The sequence below is a fragment of the Prionailurus bengalensis genome, chromosome A1 (assembly GCF_016509475.1).
Source record: "Prionailurus bengalensis isolate Pbe53 chromosome A1, Fcat_Pben_1.1_paternal_pri, whole genome shotgun sequence".
Taxonomy (NCBI): Eukaryota; Metazoa; Chordata; class Mammalia; order Carnivora; family Felidae; genus Prionailurus; species Prionailurus bengalensis.
In genome coordinates this window covers 5,703,158-5,729,804 of record NC_057343.1, presented here as the reverse complement: position 1 = coordinate 5,729,804, position 26,647 = coordinate 5,703,158, and the positions used below count along the sequence as shown (strand labels likewise).

At 42.8% G+C, this 26,647-nt stretch overlaps 1 protein-coding gene across 5 annotated transcripts in view; it reads right to left on the bottom strand.

Annotated features, from left to right (window-relative positions):
* LOC122480709 (phospholipid-transporting ATPase IB) overlaps positions 1-26,647 on the bottom strand; it is a 606,753-nt gene that overhangs the window by 13,062 nt on the left and 567,044 nt on the right. The gene's annotated exons all lie outside the window — the stretch shown is intronic.

The following is a 26,647-nucleotide window of genomic DNA, read 5'->3' as shown; positions in this document are numbered from 1 at the left end:
TAGATGCTATCTCGACACCCTGAGTGCACTGCTCCCTCTTCTGAAAGGCGCTCTGTTTCCAGTCTGTCCTGTACGTAACGCCTCTGAACGCGGCCTGCCTCTTAATTGAAGTGCACCGCAAGTGCCCTTTCATACCAGGCACACCCTTGGCTTTCCAGAACACTTCTGCAAGCAGTGATCTGTTTCTATGGTAAATGCCTTAAAAGCCTTAGTCCCACCTGCAGCCGCCTCTCCCTGAGCCAGTAAAATACACCAGGACGAGAGCCTCCCGGAGGTGCCTTGGGGCCCCCGCGAGAGACTGATTTCTTTCTGCACAACCCGATTGTTATTTTGAAAGTCAAGGTGAATTTTCTTGGAACACACGAGGATTAGGAGCTCTTCTCGCCTTTCCTGAAAGGGTTCCCTCCAAGGTTGCCACCGCTGTAAGGAAACACGGAGCGGTCCTCTGGGGTAGCTTTTGTTTATTCTGATAAAGCAGAAGGGGGTGCTTCAAAGTTGCCCAGGTAGGCCAAAGGGCTTTGATTTCTCACCATTACGAGGTCACTTTGCTTGCCCCAGGAGGTTCCTGGTGTGTGGGAGTTTGCCAATGCCCTCTGATATGGGCTGAACTGCGATCCCCCCAAATTCTTACGTTGCAATCCTAACCCCCAGTAATCTCGGAATGGGACTGTATTTGGAGACAGGGTCTGTAAAGAGGCGATTAAGTTAAATGAGGTCGCTAGGGTGGGCTTAATCCAACACGACTGGTGTCCTCTTAAGGAGAGGAGATTAGGACCCAGACACACAGAAGGAAGACCGTCTGAAGACAAGGAAGACAGCCATCCATCTACCAGCCAGCGGGAGAGACCTCAGAAGGAGCCAACACTGCCAACACCTTGATCTTGGACTTCCGGCCTCCAGAATCGAGAAAACAAATTTCTGCTAAGTCACCCAGTCTGTGGTACTTTGTGATGGCCACCCTAGCAAACAAATACGCCCCGATCTGCCGTTTGTGGGAATGTGAGGGCACAGAAGTCGTTTGAGGAGCTGCGGCCATGGGCCGTCCGAGTACATCCCCCCCATCCCACGTCTATGAGCCTCGAGCCTGAAGACCATGGTCTCCTGACAGGAGTCGACCTCACAGCAACTCAAGGGCCTTGAAGGGGGAGCGGGGCCCAAGGTATTCTCAGTAGTTCTCTGAGCTGAAGCTCCTCTTGCACTTGAGTTTCCAGAAGAGAACGTTTTCTGATTACGTCAGTTGAAAGGACAATGTTTGTTCATCACCAATTGGAGGTGAGCCTCGGCTAGCTAAGCTTGGCAAAATGCATGATGGCTGATGAGGAAAAACACCTTTTCTATCCCTTGGCACCGGCTTTCCATTCTCTCATGGCCTTTTCTTCCACGGGCCAAATTAATCTCACTGGGCTCTGCTGAGCAAAAGCCCGGACAAGGCAGAGAGGAGCAGATACACGAGGAGGAGCCTGTGAGTGTGCCCGGGGCTCCCTGTGCTGGCTGCTTTCCCAGTTTAAGGAAATGAAGGGCCGTCCTCCCTGTGTGACCCAGTACTGGCCAGGATTCCTCCGTGGAAGGTGCTGCCTAGTGATGGGGCGAAATGAGAACTTCACAGGACCATGCAAGTGGGAAGTCACATATCCTGGTCTCTCCCTGGGCAGGTGAGGAAACAGACTCAGCTGTAGCAAATACAAAGGTCACAGGATGCTCTGCTGGCAGTGTTCCTGCCCCTGCCTTTGGGCCCGACAGATGTCCCTCTTTCCCTTGTGAAATGGTACATTCTTCTCGCTCTCTTTATAACAAGACACTCCAAACACATAGGGACTACTAGTACAGTGAATATCCACCCACCCGCTCAGCTTTAGAAAATGGAGCTCCTCTGCTTGACCGCTTGACCCCTTGTTTTAGAGGGACCCACTCTGTCCTGCAGCCCTTCCTTCCACGTGGTAAAGGGTCCATAGGGCCAGCGGGACATGTCCACCCAGAGTCCACGCCTGTCCTCCACCCCAGGTATTTGGGACCCCAGAAGTTCCTGTTGAGGGACACCTCTCCAAGCTGGCACCCAAGGCCAAACTATCCTCCTAAAAGCAGACCTTAGAGCCAGCATTCACACTCCTAGGTCTGCGGGTGGCCAATGGGTGGGTTTTTGCATCGGATGTGTATGGATGGTGATGCCCAAACTCATGCGTGTAAGTAAACCCCCTTAAGTGCGGGACCCTTTAAGCTGGGGTTGGGAGGGTAGGGGGAGGGCACAGGGCAGCAAACTCTTTCCCATGCCACGACTTTCTGGCTCCAAAACTCCAGAGAATCTGGGAATCACAAAACACCACAGTCTTTATGAAGGTATATTAATCAAGGTATATGGCTATTTGTTAGCTTGACTTACAACTTTCACATACTCAGACGTGGTACCTCATTTGCACTCCTGCACCAAGTCCTGTCCTGGTTGTGAGAATGACTTCAAAAAAATTTTTTTAAGTTTGTTTATTTTTTTAGTAATCTCCACACCCAATGTGGGGCTCGAACTCACGCCCTGAGATCCAAGAGTCACATGCTCCTCCAACTGAGCCAGCCAGGCGCCCCTACTTCAAATTTGAACAAAAGAATAAAATTTCAAATACGAAGTCCGTTGCCCTCCTCCCAGACCCCATTATTCCCCCTCTCTTATAATAAATCAGAAATAGTCTTACATCTCTATTCCGTACTTTTGTTTTACGTATATATGCATCACAACTAACACGTCATCATGTTTTAAAATATATCTAAGGAGGGTCATTTATTTTTGGCTTCTCATGTATCACATTTTTCTTCACTCCCTTTCTCCTTTCTTACATTCTTTTTAATTATCTATTCATTTAGAGGACCAGTTGTTTGCAGATAGTCTTTTTCCTTCTAGATACTTTTATAATTACTCTGTCCTTGGTGTTCTGCAGTTTTGTTACGACACTTAGTACGACTAGATGTAGATTTGTGTTTTCCAAAATATTCTATTTTGAGAGAGCGCGAGAGAGCATGTGAGTGGGGTAGGAGCAGAGAGGGAGAGAGAGCGCATCCCAAGCGGGCTCCACACCAACAGCATAGAGCCCCATGCAGGGCTCGAACTCACGAACTGGGAGATCATGACCTGAGCCGGAATCAAGAGTCTGAAGCTTAACCGACTGAGCCGTCCGGGCGCCCAAATGTGTTTTTAAATCTGCTCAGCTGCTGAGACCTGGAAAGTCACTACAGCTCAGAAGTTTATCTTCATGTATGGAAAACACTTTGAATCCTGCCTGTCCCCAGTTCTCTGTTTTTCTCTTATCCAGGATCTTCTTATATATATAATCCTATCTTCCACATCTCTACGTCTTCTCTACGTTTTCCATTTCCTTTCTTTCTTTGGTTTTACCTGAACTATCATTAAACTGACTGGCATGCTTTAATTGAAATTAGAACCCTTCTCGTGTCTACAAGAGTTTATTTATCTTCTAGATCCACCTGTTCTCACATACTATTTTACTCTTTCCACATCTTCTTTCCCCAGTATTTTATAGGTTTGTTCAGACATTCCTTACATATCCAGTTCTTGGGGGTGTGGAGAGCCAATAAATGTCTGCAGTATTCCATGACCCACCGTCACTGTGGTTCATTTACTGTGTGTGCTCTAGTTATGAAGTCATGCTTCAGAATGATTTTCTTTTGCCTCTGCCAGGGTCCTGTGGGTTGCATCAATTTTTATATTATCTTAGCTTAGCTCCCATAGCATTGGGAAGAGTCTAAAATTGGACCTCATACATAAGCATGGGCTTCCAGTTTCTGGTGGGTAATTCTGTCTTCCCCATTGCTGCTTTGTCAATCTAGTGAGTAAAATGTTTCTCGTTTCTGTTTCATTAAAATAGCAGCCCTACAAAATCTGTAGCTTTATGCATTGAGTTCTATCTCACTGGGGACTGAGGTTTTATCTCCTTTCCCTATATTAATCTCGGAACCTTCAGTCCCTGAGCCTTTTATGCAGTCTGATACCCCCTCTTCAGCTTTATCTCCCTCTTGGCCTACTGGCTTTTGCGTCTCTCCATTTTGGCACCTAGGTTTCTGTGTTCCATTTGAAGTTGATTATGTATGAAAAGCCTTTCTTTGTTCATATTTCACTGGGCATTTCTATGCATCTGGAAAAGTCCTGAGTCAGCTCAGTCTACCATATTGACTTTATCTGGTTTCTGTGAATAATTTATATTCCCCTGACCCAATTACTGGAAAACATTATGGCTACAAAACATGATCACAGAACTGTTCTTTCTCAAGCTTCAGTATCCTCAGAAACAACCTTTTCTGGAGACCCTTAAAGTGGCAGATTCGACAAAGGTTTAGGTGATGAAAAGGGTCTGAGAGCTCATAAAACACTCGAGTGGAGATGTCTGACCACTGGCTTCTCTATGTGCTCCAAAGTTGAAATGTCAAGTAATAGTACTTTCCCCATTTCCCATTTTCTTCTTTGCAGAAGAAAAAAGCATTATTACTGACGATTACTCAAACTTCTCAGGAAAGGGCACCTGGGTGGCTCAGTTGGTTAAGCGTCCGACTCTTGGTTTTGGCTCAGGTCGTGATCTCACAGTTTTGTGGGTTGGAGCCCCACATCAGGCTCTGTGTTGGCAGCATGGAGCTTGCTTCTCTCTCCCTCTCTCTCTGCCCCTTCCCCACTCACACTCTGTCTCTCTCACATAAATAAATAAACTTAAAAAAATGCTGAACAATAATGCTGAAAAAACTCAAGATAGGAAGGGATGATAATAACATTTGCCCTTTATGGTATTCTATCATCTATGCATATTTTGGAAGCTATATACTCACAAAGACGTTGGAAAAAGGGTGAAGGAAACACAACCAAATATTTGGTTAATTTTGAATAATGGGAAGAAAAAAAAAAACGAAGTACAAATTAGTACAAGGAAAGACAATTTATATCTATGAGATCTTGGTTTAAAAAAAGGAGAGAGAATCTTCAAGAAAACTCTGGCAAACTAAATCCAGTAGTGTAATAAAAGGTTACACACCATGATCAAATGGGATTTATCCCAGGAATGCAAGGCTGGTTCAACATACAAAAATCAATCAATATACCATACATTAATACAATGAAGGAAAAATATCATGTGATCATCTCAATTGGTGCAGACAGAGCATGTGACAAAACCAACACCCTTTCATAATAAAATTACTCAGCAACTGAGAATAGAAGGGAAATTCCTCAACACAACACATAAAGTCCTTTTCATTTATGAAAAACCCACAGCTAACATCATATTCAACGGTGAAAGACTGAAACCTGTCTCTCTATGACCGGGAACAAAACAAAGGAAGCCTGCATTCACCACTTCTATCTGATGAATTTGTTGGAAATTCTAATCAAAACAGGCAAAATTCCAACAGTCTTTTTTGCAGAAATGGAAAAAATTGTCCTAAGATCCACAGGGACCCCAAATTGCCAAAATAATCTTGAAAAAAAAATTATGGGACTCACACTTCCTGATTTTAAAACTTAACATAAAGCTATGGTGGGGTGCCTGGGTGGCTCAGTTGGTTAAGCGTCCGACTTCAGCCTAGGTCATGAGCTCGTTTCCGAGTTCAAGCCCCGTGTTGTGCTCTGTGCTGACAGCTCAGAGCCTGGAGCCTGTTTCAGATTCTGTGTGCATGTCTCTCTCTCTGCCCCTCCCCCACTCATGCTCTGTCTCTGTCTCTCTCTCAAAAATAAATAAAACATAAAAAACATTTTAAAGCTATGGTAATAAAAACAGTGTGGCACTGGCATAAAGATAGACACATAAATCAGTGTGATGTAATTAAGAGCCTAGATTTTTGGCTAAGTTACCAAGACCATTTAATGAGGAAAGAATAGTCTGTTCAGCAAATGGTGTTAGAACAACTGAATTTCTACATCAAAAGGATGAAGTTGGGCTCTTACCTGCAATCATACACAAAAGTGAACTAAAAACGGATCAAAGACTTAAATATAAGAGTGAAAACTATATATATTCCTTAAAGAAAACAAAAGAGTAAATCTTTATGACCTGGTATTTGGCAATGGTTTCAAAGATATGAACCCAAAGCACAGGCAACAAAAGGAAAAATAAATTGGACTTCATCAAAATTAAAATCTTTTTGGTCATCAAAGGACATTATCAAGAAAGTCAAAAGGCAACCCCAAATGAGAGAAAGTATTTGCAAATCACATATCTGATGAGGGTGTAGTATCCAGAATATATCAATAATCCCCAAAACTCAACAACAAAAAAGACAAACAACCCAGTTACAAAATGGGCAAAGGACTTAAAAAGACATTTATCCAAAGACTAAATACAATGGCCAAAAGCATATGTATGAAAAGATACTCAACATCATTAGTCATTAGGGAAATACAAGTCAAAACCACAAAGGGATAACACTTAATATCTACGAGGATGGCTATAATTATAAAACAAGCAAGCAAGCAAACAAACAAACAGAAAGTACCATGTTTTGGAGAGGGTGTGGAGAAGTTGGAACCCTAGCACGTTACTGGTGAGATTATAAAATGGTGCAGCCACTGAAGTTCCACACAGAAGACTGCATCACACAGCCATTCCACTCCAACATATACTTTCAAAAAAAGGAAATGGAAATGGTCCTAAACAGATACCTGTACACCCATATCTACAGCAGCATTATTCACAACAGCCAAAAGATGGAAACAATCCAGATGTCTATCAACTGATGAATGGAAACAAAACGTTGTATATTCCATACAGCGGACTCTTACTCAGCCACGAAAGGCAATCGAGTGCTGAGGGACATACTGCCACAGGGATAAGGCTTGAAGACATTATGGTAATTGAAAGAAGTCAAGCCCACAAGGCCACGTATTGCATGCCTATATGAGATCCGGAATAGACCGGTATGTAAACAGAAAGTAGAGTAGTGGTTGCCGGAGAGGATCGGGTGGGTAGGCAGGGGAGCGAAATGGGGAATGACTGCTTAAACCACATAAGGTTTCCTTTGGGGAGGTGGAAGCATTCTAGAAGTAGATAGTGGTGATGGTTGCACAACACTGTAAATGTCCTAAATGCCACTGAATTGTACACTTTAAAATGGTAAATTTCACACTGTGTGAATTTCATCACAACTTAAAAAAAAAAAGAAATTCCAGTTAAAAAGGAGAGGGAATGGGTCCTGAATTGGAGTAAATTCCCTCCCACTGCCTGAGCTGTTGGTAATGATGCCGTCTTCACATTTTACTTCTCCCACAGTGGGGGATCCTCGAGTCCACGTGTGTTCTTTGACGGTGTCCTGTCCTCGCTGAAGCACGCACGCTGACCGAGACTTACCGTTAGGAAAGGTACACGTAAACATAAATTTACCAATGGAGCGTGAGTTCTTGGTGCCTCCCCAGTAATGATGGTGAAACCCAACCTCACACAACTCCATATAGGCGGGCTCTGTTTAGAAGCTGACCTATCCTAGAGGGGGAGGTGTGCTCCTGTCTCAAAAACTGAGCAGGTTAGGAAGGAGCAGGGAGCTGAGAAGCATTATGTTGGGGAATAACAAACTCTCATGTCCACATTTCTGTCAGGAGGCTATTCCTACAAAAATCACCCATGCATAACTGCCAAAGAGCAGGAACAAGGAGAATATAGCAAATACTTGCAAATCTGTTTTTAGATCTTGTCAGTAGTTACAGCTGCTAGGAATTGCAGCTGACGTACAAAGCCAAAAACAAATACGTATTTTTAGAAACTTATTTTTAAATTAGTGCTGGACCACATTCAAAACATAAATCTGACAGGTTCTTCAAGAAAACAGCTAGTCCAAAGTTCCTTTTCCTTCAGGTAAGGCTAAACATCTACCAATCTATCAGACTACTGAAACTCTAACCTATTTTTAAGGCGCCCTAGAGAATGAGATTTCATAGCCTCAATTGGTAACTTATTTTACGCCTTATAATCTGAACATCAGAAGCTAAGAACCTTTTAGGCTCAAGTGCATTCCAGACCTACTTAGGCCTTTGTAGGATCAAAAACTTTGCCTTAGTTAAACAGACCAGTGTAATGAGGGAAAATAACAAGAATAAAAACAAAATAGGTTTTCTAGCCTAAGATTCCAGTAAGATAGGAATTACGACCCTGGAGCAAGGAGACCTTTGTAAAGCCTGTTCCATTAAATGGTAGTAAATTATTCTCCTTTTTCCTTGCTGCCAAACCATACACTTTCCACTTTTCAAACTTGACTTCTTTTCATTCAACAATTATGCTGCACCTGTTGTGTGTGAGATCCAGTGTTAGAAACAAAGCCGCCTATGACACTGTCCCTGTCCTTATGAAGCTCACAGTCTCTGAGGTGATCTCTCTGGGTAGACACATATCATGGCAAAGGTGATGAGTACCAAATGGAGATTACATGGGCCTCAACAGCGTTAAAACTGAGGAAGATCACTTGGAGAAAGTTCAGGAAGGCTTCAAGAAGAATCAACATTGAAGCTACATCCTGAACAATGGCTAACTCCTTGTTGATCATCCAGTTGGAAATGCAGGAGAAGAATGGGTTTAGTAGGAAAGACAATGAGTCCAATTTTGGATGTCAGGCTTTGAGTTGCCTTTGAAGCATTTAGGGGGCCATGAGATATTGGGGTCTAGAGAGATTCAAGCCAGAGATGCCACTTCGGATTCCTCAGCCTGTAGAAACCCAGGGAGAACAGGCAGGGTGAGAAGGCGCCCTAAGGGGTGATTCCTACAAACACCAACACGTCCTCTGAGTGTTCAACCACAGGGTCTGTTCTCTCAGGGACCAAGTCTTATACTGTCTCTGCGTTTTTCACAGTACCTACCCAGGGCTGAGGACAGAGGACATGGTTACATACAAAAAATTGCATTTGTCCTCTGTATATACTGATTTGGTCTGTCTTATTCTCGCGGTCTTATTTGTCTCTGCATCTGTCCACAATGCCCAACACTGGGCTAGGATGCAGTGGGATTTCCAATAATAACTGAGATGAATTCCTCTGTATTGTTCTCTACAAATGATAGAATCCCAATTCTCCTCCAGAGGAGGAAAGCCCCCTCCAAATTCTAGATGACCCTGCCAGAAACAAAACCTAACAAAACAACTCCATGTCCTTTACAGAGACAGGACGTCGTATTTTGTTAAGAATTCAGATTACATGGAAGAGTTGAAAGACAGTCTGGCTGAGGACAGGATAGGACACAAGGTTAATTAACTTAATACAAATTCCATTAAAAAAATAAGAGGATAGATCTGTCCTGTCCTCTCTGGTCTCAAGTCTCCTCTGACCAGCACAACCGGGAACTGGAGGGAAGAAAGGCTTATACTAACAAGTTGCTTATTTTCTTCTGTCCAAAGTTTTGGAAAGTGGGGGTCAGGGGACTGTTTGGGGTATTGGACGAAATGTCATTCTTCTATGACGTGGATTGGGTGATTGTCTCTCAAAAAGAAAAGTGTGTCCTCCAAGGAGGTGTAGCACTAAATCAAGCAACAAGTTTGCAAGAGGCAACAGCAGATTTGCAGGCTCAAGATAGATGGAATCTGTCTGTCAACAACCACCTGGGTTAGAACACAGGTGATGCACGTAAGCCAACCATGCTGAAGGACAAAGCTGCCTGGGAAGCCTTTAACAAAAGGGGCAGGGGACACTGAAAAGATCTGAAAGCAAAACCAGATTACATGTGATCCTTTTCCACTGTGTCTGCTAACTGGAGTGATAAATAAATCAGTGAAGTGGGAAGGAAGGTTCAAGAAGAAAGAAACCAGGAGCTGGCAACCCCACTGTCCTTTCACCTGAAATAGCAACTTGGATGAAATTGGAAGGAAGACCAGCTAGGAACCTCGGGGCATGAGAAATCTCAGTTTCCTTCTGGCCTCACAGATCCCATATTTGGAGCTAAAAAGTCTGGCAACCCAGAAATGCCCATGGGTGCAACCAAAAAAAGCCCAGAAAAAAGCCTGTTTTCTCTAGTCAAAGGAGCAGGAAAGGGGCAGCCTAGCAAGACAAAAAAACTTTCAGACCATGATCATGCTACTCTAGCCCAACACCACAGAAAAAACCTGTGGCTTCACTCCCATCCATGCCAGCAAAGACCAAGTGGGGAGCCTAGACCTCCACTCCTATGAGGCTGCCACAGCATGTCCTATGAGGTGGTAACAGAGGAGATCAAGGAGGGAGCTGGGACTTTCATCCTTGTCAGCTGATAATGAGGTCTCTGGCCCCCTGTGGTATCTTCAGAGACAACATGAGAAGAATGAACTTCTGTGCCCCACCTAGCGAAAGGAGGCATTTTTTTCTCCTCCTCAGTGGGGTTGTGTCAGAAGAGGCCTCATAGAGAATCAGGACTTTCATCCCTGCCCAGGAGTAACAAAGGCATATCCCCTGTCTCCTCCCCACCCTTCACCTATCCCTTGCAATGTCAGTGGAGGTCATGCGGACAGCAGGAACTGCCATCCCCACCCAGCAGGCTTCAACAGAGGTCGAGTAGGGGGTCTAGAGTACTTCTACCTGGCAGGATCCAGCATCAGAACACTTAACACTTCAGATGTCTACGTTTCATTTGAAAGTGACGTGTCATTCCAAGACCCAGGAAGATGTCAAAATGAATGTAAAAAAAAAATCAACTGATGGCAACATCAAGACGACAGAGACGGTGGTATCATCTGACAAAGATATTAAAGAAGCCGTAATAAAAATGCTTCAACATGCAGTTAGGAATATGTTTAAAACAAATGAAAAATAAAAGAAGAAAGCCTCAAAAAAGAAGATATAAAGGAGAACCGGTTATAAACATTAGAACTTAAAAATGTAATAACAAATAAAAACTTAGTGGATGGGTTTAAGAGCGGGATGGAGGGGATGGAAGAAAGAGTTTGTAAACAGGGAGACAGAACAGTGGCAATGATGGAGTCTGAGTAACAGAGGCAAATAGACTGAGGAAAAAACTAACAGAGTCTTGGGGACTGTGAGAATAAAAGAAGAAGTAACATGTGTGTCTTCAGAGTCCTAGAAGGAGAGGAGAAAGAGAATGGGGTTGAAAAAGCACTGAAAGAAATAAAGGCTGAAAACTTCCCACATTTAGTGACAGACATAAACCTACAGATTCAAGAAGCTGCACAAATTCTAAATATGACAAGCCCCCCAAAATCCAGCCCAAGATAGATTATATTAAATTTCTTTCTTCAAATTTCTTCAAACTGCAGACAAAGGAAAGATCTCAAAAGCAGCCCGAGGTAAATGCTACTTTACCTGTAGGGGAAAACCAATTGGAATGACAGTGGACTTCTCACCAGAAACTACTGAGGCCAGAAGTGGCATATTTTTCAAGTGTTGAAAGGAACGAACTGTCCACTCAGTGAAGATATCTTTCAGGAATGAAGAAATCAAGACATTCTCAAATGGAAGCAACTAAGAGAATCTGTCACCATCAGAACTGCCCTACAAGAATAGCTAACGGAAATTTCAGAAATGAAAAGGAAATGATAAAAAAAAGAAATCTTGGGGCATCGGGGAAAAAGAAAGAACATGGTAAGCAAAAATATGGGTAAATACAATGGGCTTTTCCTTTCCTCTTGAATTCCCCGAATTATATTTGACTAAGTTAAAGCACAAATTATACATTGTCTGATATGGTTCTAAATGTATACAGAGAAAAATTTTTAAGAAAAGCATATTATAAATGGGGGTGGGTAAAGTAATGTAAAAGGAGGTAACGTTTCTGTACTTCACTCAGACTGGTAAAATGACACCACCAGTAAACTATGACTAGTTATGTGTGTGTGTGTGTGTGTGTGTGTGTGTGTGTATGTATAATATATATATAATACATATATGTATATATATAATACCCCGAACAACTAGTAAAAAAAATCTATACTGTGAGACACATTCAAAAATATGACAGATAAATCAACATAGAATTCTATTTATTTTATTTTTTAATGTTTCTTTATTTTGAGAGAGAGAGAGAGTGCACGTGTGCATGGGGGAGGGACAGAGACAGAGGGAGACACAGAATCTGAAGTAGGCTCCAGGCTCTGAGCTGTCAACACAGAGCCCGATGTGGGGCTTGAATCCACAAACCGTGAGATCATGACCTCAGCCAAAGCAACTGAGCCACCTGGGCACCCCCAAAATGGAATTCTAAAAAACATTCACATAACCCACAAGAAGGAAGGAAAAACAAAACAGAGAAATGAAAACCAGAACAGAAAACAAAAGATAAAATGGAGAATTCTGCTGCATTCTACTCTCACTGGAGAATTCTACCAAATATATTTAAAGAAAACTTAACATCAATTCTACAAAACCTTTGGGGCACCTGGGTGGCTCAATCAATTCAGTGGCCAACTCTTGATTTCGGCTCAGGTCATGACCTCACAGTTTGTGAATTCGAGCCCTGCATTAGGCTCTGTGCTGATAGCTTGGAGCCTGCTTGGGATTCTGTCTCCCTCTCTCTCTGCCTCTCTCCTGCTTTCTATCTCTCTCTCAAAATAAATAAAAATAAACTTTTAAAGAATTATTTAAAAAATTCTACACAATCTTTCCCTGAAAATCAAAGAGGAGGGGACTCTTTCTAATTCACTTACTATCCTGATATCAAAACCATTTAAAGATATAACAAAGAAAAAAGAAAACCACAATCCAGTATTTCGCATGAATATAGATGCAAAATTTCTAAATGTTAGTAAATTCAGTTCAGCAATATATGACAAGAATAACACAACATGAACAAGTGGGCATTATTCCAGGGATGCAAACTGGTTCAATATATAAAAATCAATGTAATCCACCATATTAATAGCTAAAGAGGAAAAAAGCCACACATGATATCAGTTGCTGCAGATAAAATATTTTACAAGATTCAACACCCATTCATGATTTAAAAAACAAAACAAAACCTCTTAGGAAATTAGGAATAAAGGGGATCTTCTCCAACTTGACAAAGAACATCTTTGAAAACTCCACAGCTAACACCATACTTTATGATGAAAGGCTGCTACTTTCCCCCCAAGATAGGAAGCAAGGTAAGGTTGTCCATTCTCACATTCTTATTCAAATAGTGCTGAAAGTTATAGCCAATGCAATATGGCAAGAAAAGGAAATAAAAGAATATGGATCAGAAAGGAAGTAATAAAAATGTTCCAATTTGCAGATGATGTGATGGTCTAGAAAATCCCAAGAAATATAAATATAGAAAAGAAAATATAAACACACACAGACGCATATCAAACTCTCAGAAGTAGTGAGTTCAGCAAGGTTGCGTGCTATGAGACCAACACACAGAAATCAATTGTATTTCTATGTACTATAAATAGACATGTGAATCCTGAAATTAAAAATATGATGCATATGTTTGTTCAAAAAAAAAAAAGAAATACTTAGGTGTAAATCTAGCAAAATATATACAGGACTTATATACTGAAAATTACACAATGTTGACAAAACAAAGATCTAAATAATTGGAGAGACATGTAATTTTCATGGATTGGAACACTCAACATAAATATTAATATATATAAAAATAAAAATGTTAATTCTTCCCAAATTGATATTTAGATTTAATATTAATGCTTACCAAGTTGATCTATAGGAACGCAGTTCCTATCAAAATCCCAACAAGATTTTTTTGTAGGTATAGACAAGATTACTCTAAAAAATGTGCAGAAAAGCAAAGGACCTAGAGTAGCTAAAACAATTTTGCATAAAATGCAAGGGATCAGTCTACTTGATTTCAAGACCTAGGATATGGTAATCAAGACAGTGTGGCATTGGTTGAGGGATAGCTACACAGATTAGTAGAACAGACTAGAATAGAGAACCCAGGAAAAAGACCACAAAAATATACCTGATTTTTGATAAAGGTGTAAAAGCAATTCGGTGAAAGATACTCTTTTCAACAAATGATACGGGAGCAACCATGCATACATAAAGAAAAACAAACCCTCTATAGAAGTCTCCTTATGCAAAAATTAACTCAACATGAATCACACACATAAGAGTAAAATATAAAACTATACAACTATAAAACTATACAAAACTATAAAACTCTACAAAAAATACAACCGTATATTTGGGATCGAGGACTAGGCAAAGAGTTCTTGCACCTAACACCAAAAGCAAAATCCATAAAGAAAAATTAATTTGGGCTTTATTAAAATTAAAACCCCTTTTTTTTTCTCCCTGAGAAAGATTGTCTTCCCGAGGCCGAAAGGACAAGCTACAGAGTGGGAGAAAACGTTTGTCGACCGCCTATCTGATAAAGGATGAATGTCTAGAATATATAAAGAACTACTGAAACTCAACAGAAGAAAACCCCAAGGAATCCAATTAGAAAATGGGCAAAGGGGGGGCGCCTGGGTGGCTCAGTCGGTTAAACGTCCGACTTCAGCTCAGGTCACGATCTCGCGGTCCGTGAGTTCGAGCCCCGCGTTGGGCTCTGTGCTGATGGCTCAGAGCCTGGAGCCTGCTTCCGATTCTGTGTCTCCCTTTCTCTCTGCCCCTCCCCCATTCATGCTGTGTCTCTCTCTGTCTCAAAAATAAATAAACATTAAAAAAAAATTAAAAAAAAGAAAAAAGAAAACGGGCGAAGGGTATGAAGAGACATTTCGTCAGAAAGGACATACAGGTGGCAAATGAGCACGTGAAAAGAGGCTCAGCACCATTGGCAATTAGGGAAATGCAAATGAAAGCCACAGTGAGCTATTACCACACACTTACCACAACGGCCAACATAAAAAAATAGTGACAGCACGTGCTGGCACGGATGTGGAAAGACTGGATCGCTCAGACACTGCTCGTGGAAATGTAAATGCCGTGGCCACTCTCAAAGAACAGTTTGGCATTTCTTTAAAAAACCAAACACATCACAACTTTGTGAAAATACTACAAACCACTAAATTATATAATTTAAAAAGGTAAAGTTTATGCATTTGATGTAAAAAAAAAAATCAGATAAACCTGAGCTAATGTGCAGCCCAAACTGCCTACCCACAGAATGGAAGCCAAGAAATGGTTTTCGTTTTTAAAAAGAAAAAAAATAAAATAACCCACCTAAATATGCAACTGCTAAAAAACCCAGCTGTTGCACTCCTGGACATTTATCCCAGAGAAATGAGGACTTACGGTCACATAAAAGCCTGTAAACAAATGTTTTCCAGAGCTTTATTCATAATGGCCCCAAGCTGGAAACCCAGATATCCTTCAGCAGGTGAATGTTTGAACAAAGCGTGGTACGGCCATAGCCATGAGATACTACTCGCCGAGAAAGAGGAAGAAACCATTGCTAATATGCAAGAACCCGGACGAGTCCCCAGAGAATTATGCTAAGTGAAAAAAGGGAGCTGTTTTTGTCCCAAGAGTTACACATGATATGACTCATTCATATAACATTCTTGAAATGGCAAAATTATGGAAATAGAGGACGGATTGATGGCTGCCAGGAGCTAAGGAGAGGGTAGAAGGTAGATATAACTATAAAAAGACAACATGAGGATCCTGGTGCTGATGAAAATGTTTCCTATTTTGACTGCATCAATGTCAGTTTCCTGGCCGTGACACCGTTGCATAGTTTTGCAAGATGTCACCTTTGGGGGAAAGTGAGCAAAGGCTACCGGGGGGAGGGGCAGGGGGGAGGGGGGCTCTCTCTGTATTATTTCTTACAACCACATGTGAAACTGCAATTATCTCCAAATAAAACGTTTAAACAAACAAAACAATGCATGCACGGCCTTTTATTTTGTGTTTTCTTTGCAGCGGGAAGAAATGTGGCCTCCCTGAGCTCCTTGAAAGGGGGTGGGAGACTGTCATCCGTCTCCTGGAGCCGCGCTCCCCCCCGGGAGAGGCTGTCCACCACAGGCAGAGCCGTCTGACCTCATTAGCAGAGCAGGCGAAGTCAGATTTGAATGACAGCCCCAGCACATATGGAAACCATTACCTCATTCCACGACTTGCAATGAGGTAGTGAGGTTTCCCGTATACAAGGCTGAGCGCCGTGGTCCAGTCGGAGAGCCTATGAAAAGGTCAGGTCAGAGTCACGGGGCTGCTAGGAACAGATAAATTAGCAGGGCACCTGGCTGACCCAGAGAGGCCTCAGTGAAAGGCTGGGCGGTGGGTTGAGAAGCCCCGGGTGTAATGGAGTGAGGAATAGTCTAGGCTCTGTGTATTTCCTGATCGGGGCATTTGGGAAAGGACAAGGCAAAACAACTCCGTGGTGAAGCACCAAGCTGGTCGGGAAGATGCTGCTTTCCAGGAGTCAGGTTCTGTTAAAGTTCTACTTCCACCCACTGGACCATGCCATCTCCCTGCTCAAAATCAAACGCTCAACGCAAAACCCTGGCTTCCTCTCAAACCCAATCCCCTACTAGGCTCCCCCTCCCCCCCTCCGCTCCAGCCACATGGCCTTTCTCCCGATTCCGGGAACACTAACTAGTTTCCTACGTCAGGGTCTTTGCACTTGGCTGGCTGTCTGGGATGTTCTTCCCACGGTGGGTGGCTCTCTCCATAGAGCGGCTTGCTGTATAACCTCCCCGCCTCCTCTCTCTCCAAATCTGTACCTTGGTTTAGTTTGCTTTATCTCACTTTTCACCACAGAGTTTGTGTTTTCCTTTCTGTTCCCCACCAGAAGATACGTTTTAGGAGGGTCAGTTCGATGTTTTTCATTCACGGTTATATGCCCAGCACCAAAAACAGTGCCGAGTACAAGGAAGATACTCAAGGGCTATACGTGGAAGGATTGAAGAAATGAAGGGATGGCAAGCCCACGGGGCCCTTCGTCTTCCTCCTTCCAAAGGCCGAGCAAGCACATCCTCGTCCTGGAGGAAGGGAGGAGCTGGTGTGACCTCCCAGGGTCTCATCACACGGAGCTTCTTTGTGAAGAAGAGAGTTTCCAGGGCCACAGGACTACCAAGCCTACCTTCTAACTTTGCCAAAGAAGGGCCGACCCTTCTCAGGCAGGCGTACAGATTGGCTAAGGGTTGCTTTCTTGTGCAATGGAAACCGTGCACTTCAGCGCGGGTCCAAAGTTCACCCTCCCATGAAGCTTGAAAACAATGGCCTTCATTTAAGGGTGTTAAATTAATTAAACAAGGAAGCCCTCAGACCGATGCGGTTTTAATGCCACGGTGGCGCACATAGGCGAACCAAAATCCAAGCTTGTAAATACCTCATGGTTATGAAACTGACGCCTAAGGACAACCAATCACAAACCTGACCAGGCTTTAGGCGATAGCCAATCAATAATCTCCTTCATTTGCTGTTGCTTTTTCTCTATGAAATCTCTCCCTGAGCTCCTTCCTCCTAGCAGAGAGCTCCCAGCCACTTCTGGTCTGTTGCTTCTGATTCTATTTGATTGTTGCTCATGGAGACTCTTGCAATTCTTAACTTGCCTCAGTTTAACTTGCAACAAGGGGCAAGTATGTGAGTGCGGCAAAGGAAGGAAGAAAAGAACGTGGGAGGGTGAAAAGAGTGTTTATAAAAAGGCAACGATTATTTTTAAAGTGCTCGATGCTTATGGATAATAACTGCAGAGAAACAGCACAGGGTGCTCGAGAGAAGCAGAGGAAAATTTAAACCAGGATTAAGGACAGTTTGTGAACAATGAAGCCTATTGGGCTGAAATACAATTTCCTGAGAGTCAAGTTAGCTCTACCATGAAAATATTGAAAATATGATTTGACAGAGCATCAACTACAGGAAGGGGAGACATGGGCGTAATGACTTAATAGTATTTTAATCAATTAAATTCCTCGAATGTGAGCTTGCCTTTATATGTAAAATGAAGCAAATTTGCCTATTTGAGCTTAAGAAGAAGATTTGGGTCAAGTCTGAAACCACTGAGAATGCTCATGAATGTTATTTTCTTTTCAAATAGCAAACTTTCTAGTAGGTCTATTAAGCTGCAAATTAATTACAATAAAAATAACTGTTCCTGTACCCTTGTTTCTCTTCCAGCACCTCTCCAAGGCACGGGTCTGGGCAATAAACATCTGACTTTACAAATTCAAATAAGAACCCAAACAAACAATTCGAATTTGGCCATAGTGCCCCCTTGACTCAATTGTTGAAGTAACAAAAGATAAGCTTCACTCCCGATTAACCTCCTAAACACTAATTAAAGATAATGAGGGATCAAGGTGCCTGGCATAGCCTGACCTCTGTGTTCCCCCCCAGAGTTCACAGGAGTCTGATGGCCCATACAGGTGCCTGCATTGTACTGTCTCCCTGGGAAAATGCACGGCCCGATTGGTGGGGAATACAATAAACTCTCTTTATGAGAATTACATAGAGGAAAATTTGCAGATCTCAGCCTAGGGGATTTGTTTATAGGACTTCAGACCAGGGGTGAGTCACTCAAAGTTCGGCCCAGCCCATGGAGAGAGTTACAGGCCTTCAACAAATTACCTTTTACACGGTAACACTCGATTCATGTTTTTGAGCTGCTTAAAGTCCATTCTGGAACAAGGTCGGGGTATGCGCAAGGAAGATGTTATGAAGGGGTGAATGAACCCACGATCGCCAGTACTCTGGAATCCAGCCAGGCCACAACCAACATTTGGAAGTATTTTCCTGTTTCTTCCATCTCCTCCCACGGAGAACATAGTATTATCAGTTAAGTCCTAGGTAGACTCAAAGCCCCCCAAAAAAGTCATTTGAGCTCCCTTTCCTTTCCCAACGGACGTGTCAGAACTAGGAGGTGGCATGGGGTCTAACGCTTCCTCCCCGTGTGTGGAGAGGAAGCGTTACCATTCTCACCATTTGTGAGTCAAGGCCTTTTCCCAGCTCTGTGTGCAGAAGTGCTGGGGCCCAGTGTCTTCTCTCTCAGGGCAGAGACGGCATCTAAGTCACAGGGCACCGCAGGACAGGCGGTCAACATTGCCCTCTGAGGCTGAGGCCCACACTGAGCCAGGGCTGGACGTGCAGGGGGTTCCGCTGGGCCCTCCTGGGTCACTGACCTGTGTCAGGTCTCCATCCACTAGCTGAGTTGCTTTGGATTTGGAACTGGAATTCCATTTTCCATAATCCTGTATGGACACTAACAACTTTGTTTCCTGTGGCCCAAGTAGTCAGGCTAAGTATCTTAAAGTAGGTCTTGAAAAAAATGTCTGCTTCATCAAAAAAAAAAAAAAAAAAAAGGGGGCACCTGGGTGGCGTAGTCGGTTAAGCGTCCGACTTCGGCCGGGTCACGATCTCGTGGTCCGGGAGTTCGAGCCCTGCGTCAGGCTCTGGGCTGATGGCTCGGAGCCTGGAGCCTGTTTCCGATTCTGTGTCTCCCTCTCTCTCTGCCCCTCCCCCGTTCATGCTCTGTCTCTCTCTGTCCCCAAAATAAATAAACGTTGAAAAAAAAATTAAAAAAAAAATTAACCCATACTCTTCAGCAGGAAGTGAGTGCAAACAGTGGGTTTTCAAATCAGCCATTTGAGAACAAGTGTGCAAAAATTGTTCAAGTTGAGGCCACACCTGCAGAACAATTCTGTGTGGAACAAGCAGGAACCATACCACAGCTGCCTTTTAAGAAACCTTGGAGCTGATCGTTAAGGTCAACAGAAAAGGAAAATGAACATTTAGTTATCTGGTGCCATTTGACGGCTGTCCAGATTGAGAGCCAGACCTACAGCCTGGGTTGCAGAGAGCTCGGAAATATGACCCCCCAACTCCACCTGGCCGGTGGCCACGGATGGGCTTGGCAATCCGTCAAATCCTCTCTGGTCTCTTCTTTAGAGAAGGGTCTTCAAGGCGAACACGGGGAGTGAGGCAACACCATGCAAACTTTGCCAGGGTCTTCTTTTATTACTTTTAAAGCAGGGTTTACCGATAAGCACACGGACAGACAATGCACAAGGGGCTCTCCAGAGGTCAGGTCCTCGGCTTCTTCCAGGCAGAAGAGCTGCGAAACCTGCCTGGTGTTCCTGGCAAACCCTTTCTTTTGAAATTTCAAAGTAAGATGGCTGTCCACAGCACGGCTTGCTCATGTTTTCCAGTTTGGAGAAGAGTTCTCACTGAAAAGGCTCACCCGGATCCCACAGCGTGAGGCTGTTCTGACAGGTCTGGCCGATTACCTTATTCTTGGTTCCTACCAGTCTGTGGAAAGATTCATTGCAGCTGATGTTGGGATAGCATCAGGAAAGATGTGGTAGAAAATAAAACAGGTGGGGCACAGGGCGGGGGAACACATTTTCCTTTTCTTTCCCAATGGAAAGAAACCTTGGATGATGGATTTAAAGAATGAATTGGATGTTTGCAATTAATCGCTCACATCTTATTACTTGACCTGTCTCCGGGTCATCCGTAAAAATTATGAAACAGCAAATAAAAACCACAACTGACCTCCAGTGTTAGATGGTGCGCTTCCAGAATGGATACAGAGTACAGGAGAACGTGAAAATCTAAGATGCATCTCTGCTCTGGAAGAGATGTAATTTTTCTGAGATAAAGAATGACAGTCTTTAGGAGGTGAGTGAATCCCCTAAAAATCTAATGCAAAATTGACATGTAGAGAGACAAGACATGCTTTCATCAGATTCTCAGAGGCCTGTAATGTATGTATGTATGTATGTATGATAAGTTGCATGTAACGTCCCCACCAACATCCTTTTCTTTCCCCCCTTGTTGAGGAGCACTCCTACATGGAGTTCCTACATTCCTACATGGATGGATGCTGGTAATCCAGACCTCAAGCATCCACCATGGCATTTCCCTGACTGTAGGGATTGGTGCAGGATGGCCCCTTCCAGAAAAACAGAAACTCGTGAACGATTTGTCAGGGGCAAACTCTCCTTTCAATGGTTGTGAACAAGGTTCATGTGGGATGATCTCCCTGTGATCATGTCAGGGGCTGCAGCAGACTTAGTATGAAGTATTGGAGCAACGTGGAAAGACTCTGGGCCCCGGTGACATTCCTGGCCAGGGATCCATCAGCCATGACTGCCCTCCAGCGGGATGTTCAAATTGTACCAGCCGGGACTTCTCAAGACCTGGAAGGTGGTTTGAACGGGGGCCTCTGTTATTTGCAACTGGAGGCAGTCTCTACTGATACAAGGTTTCTTGTTCCAAAACAATGACAAGCCACTGGCCCAAGGACAGACTTTGAGGAACCAAGAATGTATGCCTGGGAGAGCGACAGGGAGAGTAAGTTGAAAAAGTATGAAGAGGAGGAGATGGGACTTGGCTGTTTATTCTTGGCCTCGTGACCCTGAGGTACACCTAGCGGTTATTTTTGCATAGAGTTATTGTTTTGGGATATAGGTATAGCTTTTGGATATAATTCATAACAGTAATCTAGGTTTTACCATTTTGTCTATTCTTGTAATCAGCATAAATTATTTATAACTGTTACGTCATATGAACGTAGAATGTGTATGTCATATGAACATGGGACATAATGTCATATGAACGTATAACACGTATGTTATATGACCACGTAATATATATGTTCTATGAACGTGTAACATATGTGTTACATGAATAGCTACCCATTAGGCTTTATGTGAGAAACTGCATTCTCCACATTAGGAGAGTCATGAAGTCCCCCGGGCTGGAGGTCAGCCCAAGGGGGCATTACCCTACGTTTGCATATTTGGTTGCTTACTGCTTATGTGTCAAGCAGGTAGTAACCTACAATTTTTCTCTCTCCTCAAAAAGGGTGTGAAACCACTGTAAGAAAACCTTCCTATGACGTAAATCGTTTTAGAGCAGGGGATTAAATAGGCATGTCCTGGTACAACCTTGCATGGCAGAGACATTCTGGAGACATCTACACTTGCTTTTGTATGGGCAAACTGTAGAGATCTTGGTGAAGAAAGGCCAAGTGATTCTGTTTAATATTCGCCACTCATGAGATCTCAGCCTATAGCTATATCTAAATTTTTTTGGATCTTTGTTTATTTTTGAGAGAGAGAGAGAGAGAGCACAAGCAGGGGAGGAGCAGGGAGAGAGGGAGACACAGAATCTGAAACAGGCTCCAGGCTCCGAGCTGTCAGCACAGAGCCCGACTCGGGGCTGGAACCCACGAACCGTGAGATCATGACCTGAGCCGAAGTCGGACGCTTAACCGACTGAGCCACCCAGGCGCCCCTCGTTCTACAGCTATTTCTAATTAGTGAGGCTTTTAATGGCTCCCTGTGGCTTATAGAATAAAACCCCAGCCTCATCATAGGCCATGTAATTTGGTCCCTACCTACTTATCCAACCTAAACTTTCACCACCACGTGGACTCCTGGCCCATCACACTAACCTTTTCATTGTGCCCGGAGAACTCTGCAGAGTTTTTCTCTACAGCCAAAATCCTCTTCCCCTGCTTTGCCCCCTGCTAACAAATTCTAACTTGCACTGGGCTCTCTCAGTCTCTCCAATACCCTCTTAAAACACTTTTCACACTGTATTCCCATTCTCTACCTGCCCATCTGACATCATCACTTTATTCTTTTCCTATTTCTTCATCACCTAGCATGATCTCTGGCAAAACGCAAGGCTCAATACGTGCTCTTGCCTGGATTAGCATCACCACAAAGGATGACAATATTGGCATCTCTGAGTGAGCGAACGTGTACGAGAAACCGGGTGTGGAAAGTTACCAGAAGCTCCACTTTTATCCAGGCTGACCCCTGAAGACTAGAAGGAGGTTCTATCAGAGAAGGCTCTGAGAAGACAAGGTTCCGTCAGAGAAATCTGCTCTTATAACGTGACCTTCGACAACAGGATATACCCACTCACAGACATTACAAAAAGCCATGAAACTACTTGTCGGCATTTTTGTGCAAAATGTTTGGAAGAGATTGGATATGAATGGGTAATGGCTTATAGAAGGAAAAAATGAGAGGTGCCATCATGTCCTGTCCTGCTCACAGATGGGTGGACACAGTCCGGGGAGAACAAATGACAAAAATCGACTATAAATTCAATGATCAGGTTTTTCTTTTGTTGTAACTTCATTTTTGTTGTTGTCGTTCTTGTAAATGGTGGATGTTCTTTTGTTGTTGCAAATGGTAGCAGATGAGACGTGCTGCGTGCGCACACACACGCGCACACACGTGAATGGCAGCACAGAAAATCAAGGCGATAAACAGAAGGTCCATCTCAGAGCCTACGCAGCATTTCTAATGATGTCATACGTTGGACATGTTCCAACAGAGCTATAAAAGAACTAAAGTCAGAAAACAGGAGATCTATGCACGGTTTAAGTATAAGCTGGCGTGTTCGAGAAAGAAATTAATGCAAGGAATCCAGCAGTGACAGAACAATGAAGTAAACTTGATGGAATGGTGTGGTTATGCCCTCTGAGAATACTACATAAAAGGAAGAAGAAAAAGTCACCTAAGGAACAATAAGAACCGAGCATCTGAAGTACATAAATGAGGATGTCTGCTGGGCTTAATGGAAAAAAAGTCCCTGAAGATCCTCAGGAAAATTCTTTATCCAGAATGAGACACAGTGCACTCTTCCCCTAGACATTCCTCAACAAAAGAGAACACATACACATCAATGGTTGTCGAGGCTATGCATGTATTTTCATTTCCACGTACCGAAGAAACTAAAGTGGAAAGCTTTGAGGAACAGTAGCAACGTGGTCTTCAGCCGGTTGACCCAGGCCCGTGTGGTCCGTGGACACAAAGCAGCAGTGGCCGAAATGGAGCAGAAACTTGTGGCTGCAGCATTTCTCTGGGTTATCGAACAAAAAGCTCACTTGGGTTTTACTTCGGGAAGCCAACATGTCTCCAACGCTCCCGCATAGAGAAGATCTGTAGACGTCCGGTCAAAGAATACAACCAATTTGTCCAGTAACATGGTAGGGAGCAGCTCGCTCACAATCCCGTCCGACGCCCCTGTGCTCTGAGCGCTCTAGTGTCTTTGATCTTCTGCACCTGGTGAGAGACACTGTGTCACCTGGGAAGCAGGCAAAGGGCTCTGTCTCCAGCCTGTGGCAACTTGGCTATGTCTTCAGTTTTCAACAGATGTGTGAGCGTGGACAATGGTCCCAAAGTCGCGTGTGACAAAAGCGCCTTCAGCAAGTTGCTGCCCTCAGGTCTTTTCAGAAAAGCAAATGCTTTCTGAACAGGTAGGATAGCGCCAGGATGACAAAAGGTCTGGGTGACATTCCAATGCTTTAATGAACAAAACAACCATGGGGGCCGTCTGGGTGGCTCAGTCGGTTGAGCGTCCAACTCGATTTCGGCTCCGGTCCCAGCTCAGGGTTCGTGAGACAGAGCTCCCAGTCGGGCTCTGCACTATCAGTGTGGAGCCTGCTTGGGATCTTTTTTTTTCTTTCAAAATGAATAAATAACTTAAAAAAAAAAATAAACAACTATCAATCTAGAAATACCTAGAATAGCTAACATTTTTTCCATCTGGAACCTTAACTATTTGTGACAAACTGGAAAAAAGAAGTGTGCAGCAGAATTGAAAATTTTTTATTTCAGTGGTGATGAAAGGTTATATTTATCAATGAATTAAATGAGTGCATGTAAAACTCTTGCTTAAGTTATATTTTTTAATTTAAATACCAAAAAAATTTAAGCCATTCATTTTATATGCCTCAACTAGATATGTAAGTGATATTAAAATAGTTATGTGTGTTTTATTTTCTCTAAAGTGTATATTCTTAAAATTTTTTTTTTTACATTGACTTATTTTTGAGAAACGGAGTGAGACAAAGTGTGAGCGGGGGAGGGGCAGAGAGAGAAGGAAACACAGAATCTGAAGCAGGCTTCAGGCTCTGAGCTGTCAGCACAGAGCCCAATACGGGGCTTGAACCCACAAACTGTGAGATCATGACCTGAGCTGAAGTCGGACGCTCAACCAACTGAGCCACCCAGGTGCCCCTCTAAAGTGTATATTCTTACCAAAGCCTTCAAATTTTTTGAACGTATGCTTCTGGACATTGTGACTCAATTGAAATACAGGGATAAGTACTTTTAAGGTTATAGTACTGTTCACTACCCTTCAACCACTAGCTTTTAAGTTGCATTCTCTATACATTGAATATTTGTAAAAACATTTAAAATGAGAACGTGGGGTGCCTGGGTGGCTCAGTCAGTTGAGTGTCTGATGCTTGGTTTCGGCTCAGGTCATGATCTCACGGTTCATGAATTCAAGCCCTGCATCAGGCTCTGCGCTGACAATGCGGGAGCCTGCTTGGGTTTCTCTCTCTCTCTCTCTCTCTCTCTCTCTCTCTCTGTGTGTGTTTTCCCCTCCCCTGCTTGTGCTCTCTCTCTCTCAAAAAGAAACGTAAAAAAAAATTAAGAATATAAAATAAGAACCTATAAATATTTCATGTAAGACACACCAGACCTTAATATTAAAAGCTGCAAATGTTTTCAAATTAACTTGCTTCTATAAAGATCTCAGATTAAAGTTTCTTACATTCAGTCTTATAAACAGGCCACGTATTAGAAAGGTTGTAGTTGTATATTGGTATTTTTAAAAAAGCATTATGTGTCCATTATAGCTAAAACAATACTGGCAATTAGCCTATTCTGTTCCAAGTGCATCGCTTGACCATATTCTTGTCTGCATAAGTCAGTCGCGTAACAAGAGAACAATCACTTTATCAGATGAGGCTAGTTTAGAGGACTGTAGTGCTTATGTAAACCATCGGTAGCCTCTTTATATGATATACGTATATAAGAAATGTAGGCAAACATATTATTGATATAAATTATTTCTATATTATTTATGCTTATATTTAATAATTCTAAAAATAATCAATTATTTAATAATATATTTATATATTACTTATATTACTTTGCATATTAAGCAAATATATCATTACATTAAATATAATCAAGAACAACAAAAAAAGAAAACATGGTCTGAGGTTCCCATGGTTAACTGTGAATGGCAACTACTCTTTGTACATCAGGGCTTTTCTCAATAGAACCCAAAAGAAAGTAGAAAAAAAAATAAGATAAGACATCTGTCCTCCATAAAACTTATTTTAAATTTCTGTCATTTTAAAAATCTTCTCACTGTTACTACTAATTGGCCTTAAAACAAATGTGTTAGTTTTAACTGTTACAATAAATTCATACCAAAGTGCTTTCTTATTTTTTTACTTTCACTTTTACATATATATATATTATATATATTATTTATCTGTATTTTATGTACTATTTTATATTTATATATCTTATATATGTATATATATATATATTTGTTCTACTGTGGCTTTAAAATGGCATGGCAATCATGTATTTTACAATATCCAGTCATGCATTTCTCTTGCTTGAGCCATTTCCATGGCTCCTGGTGGCTGAAATCCTGATCCGTTATCGTTCCCTGCAAATCTCTCTGCTGCCTCTTAGGTGACTTTGCCCTGAATTTTACAGGCCCCAGCCAGACCACCAACACTTTCCACCGTCTGGGATGCCGCTTCCCCAGATCTTTGTTGGGTTGGCTATGTGTTTTATTTAGGTCTCTAAGTGACATCTTGAGAGACTTTCCTGACACGTAAACCCATTCATTCCCCGTGACAAACCTCTGTTCCATGTTCCTCACACCAGTCACCACTGAATCTCGAGTTTATTCGCTGTTTGTTCGCTGCGTGTGACCCTCACTGGGATGTAAGCTCTAACACGGTGGGGACCTGTCTGTTTCATCCTATGCCACACCCTGGCCCGGCACGTCCTCGGTTTTCAATAAATGTCTGCTGCATGA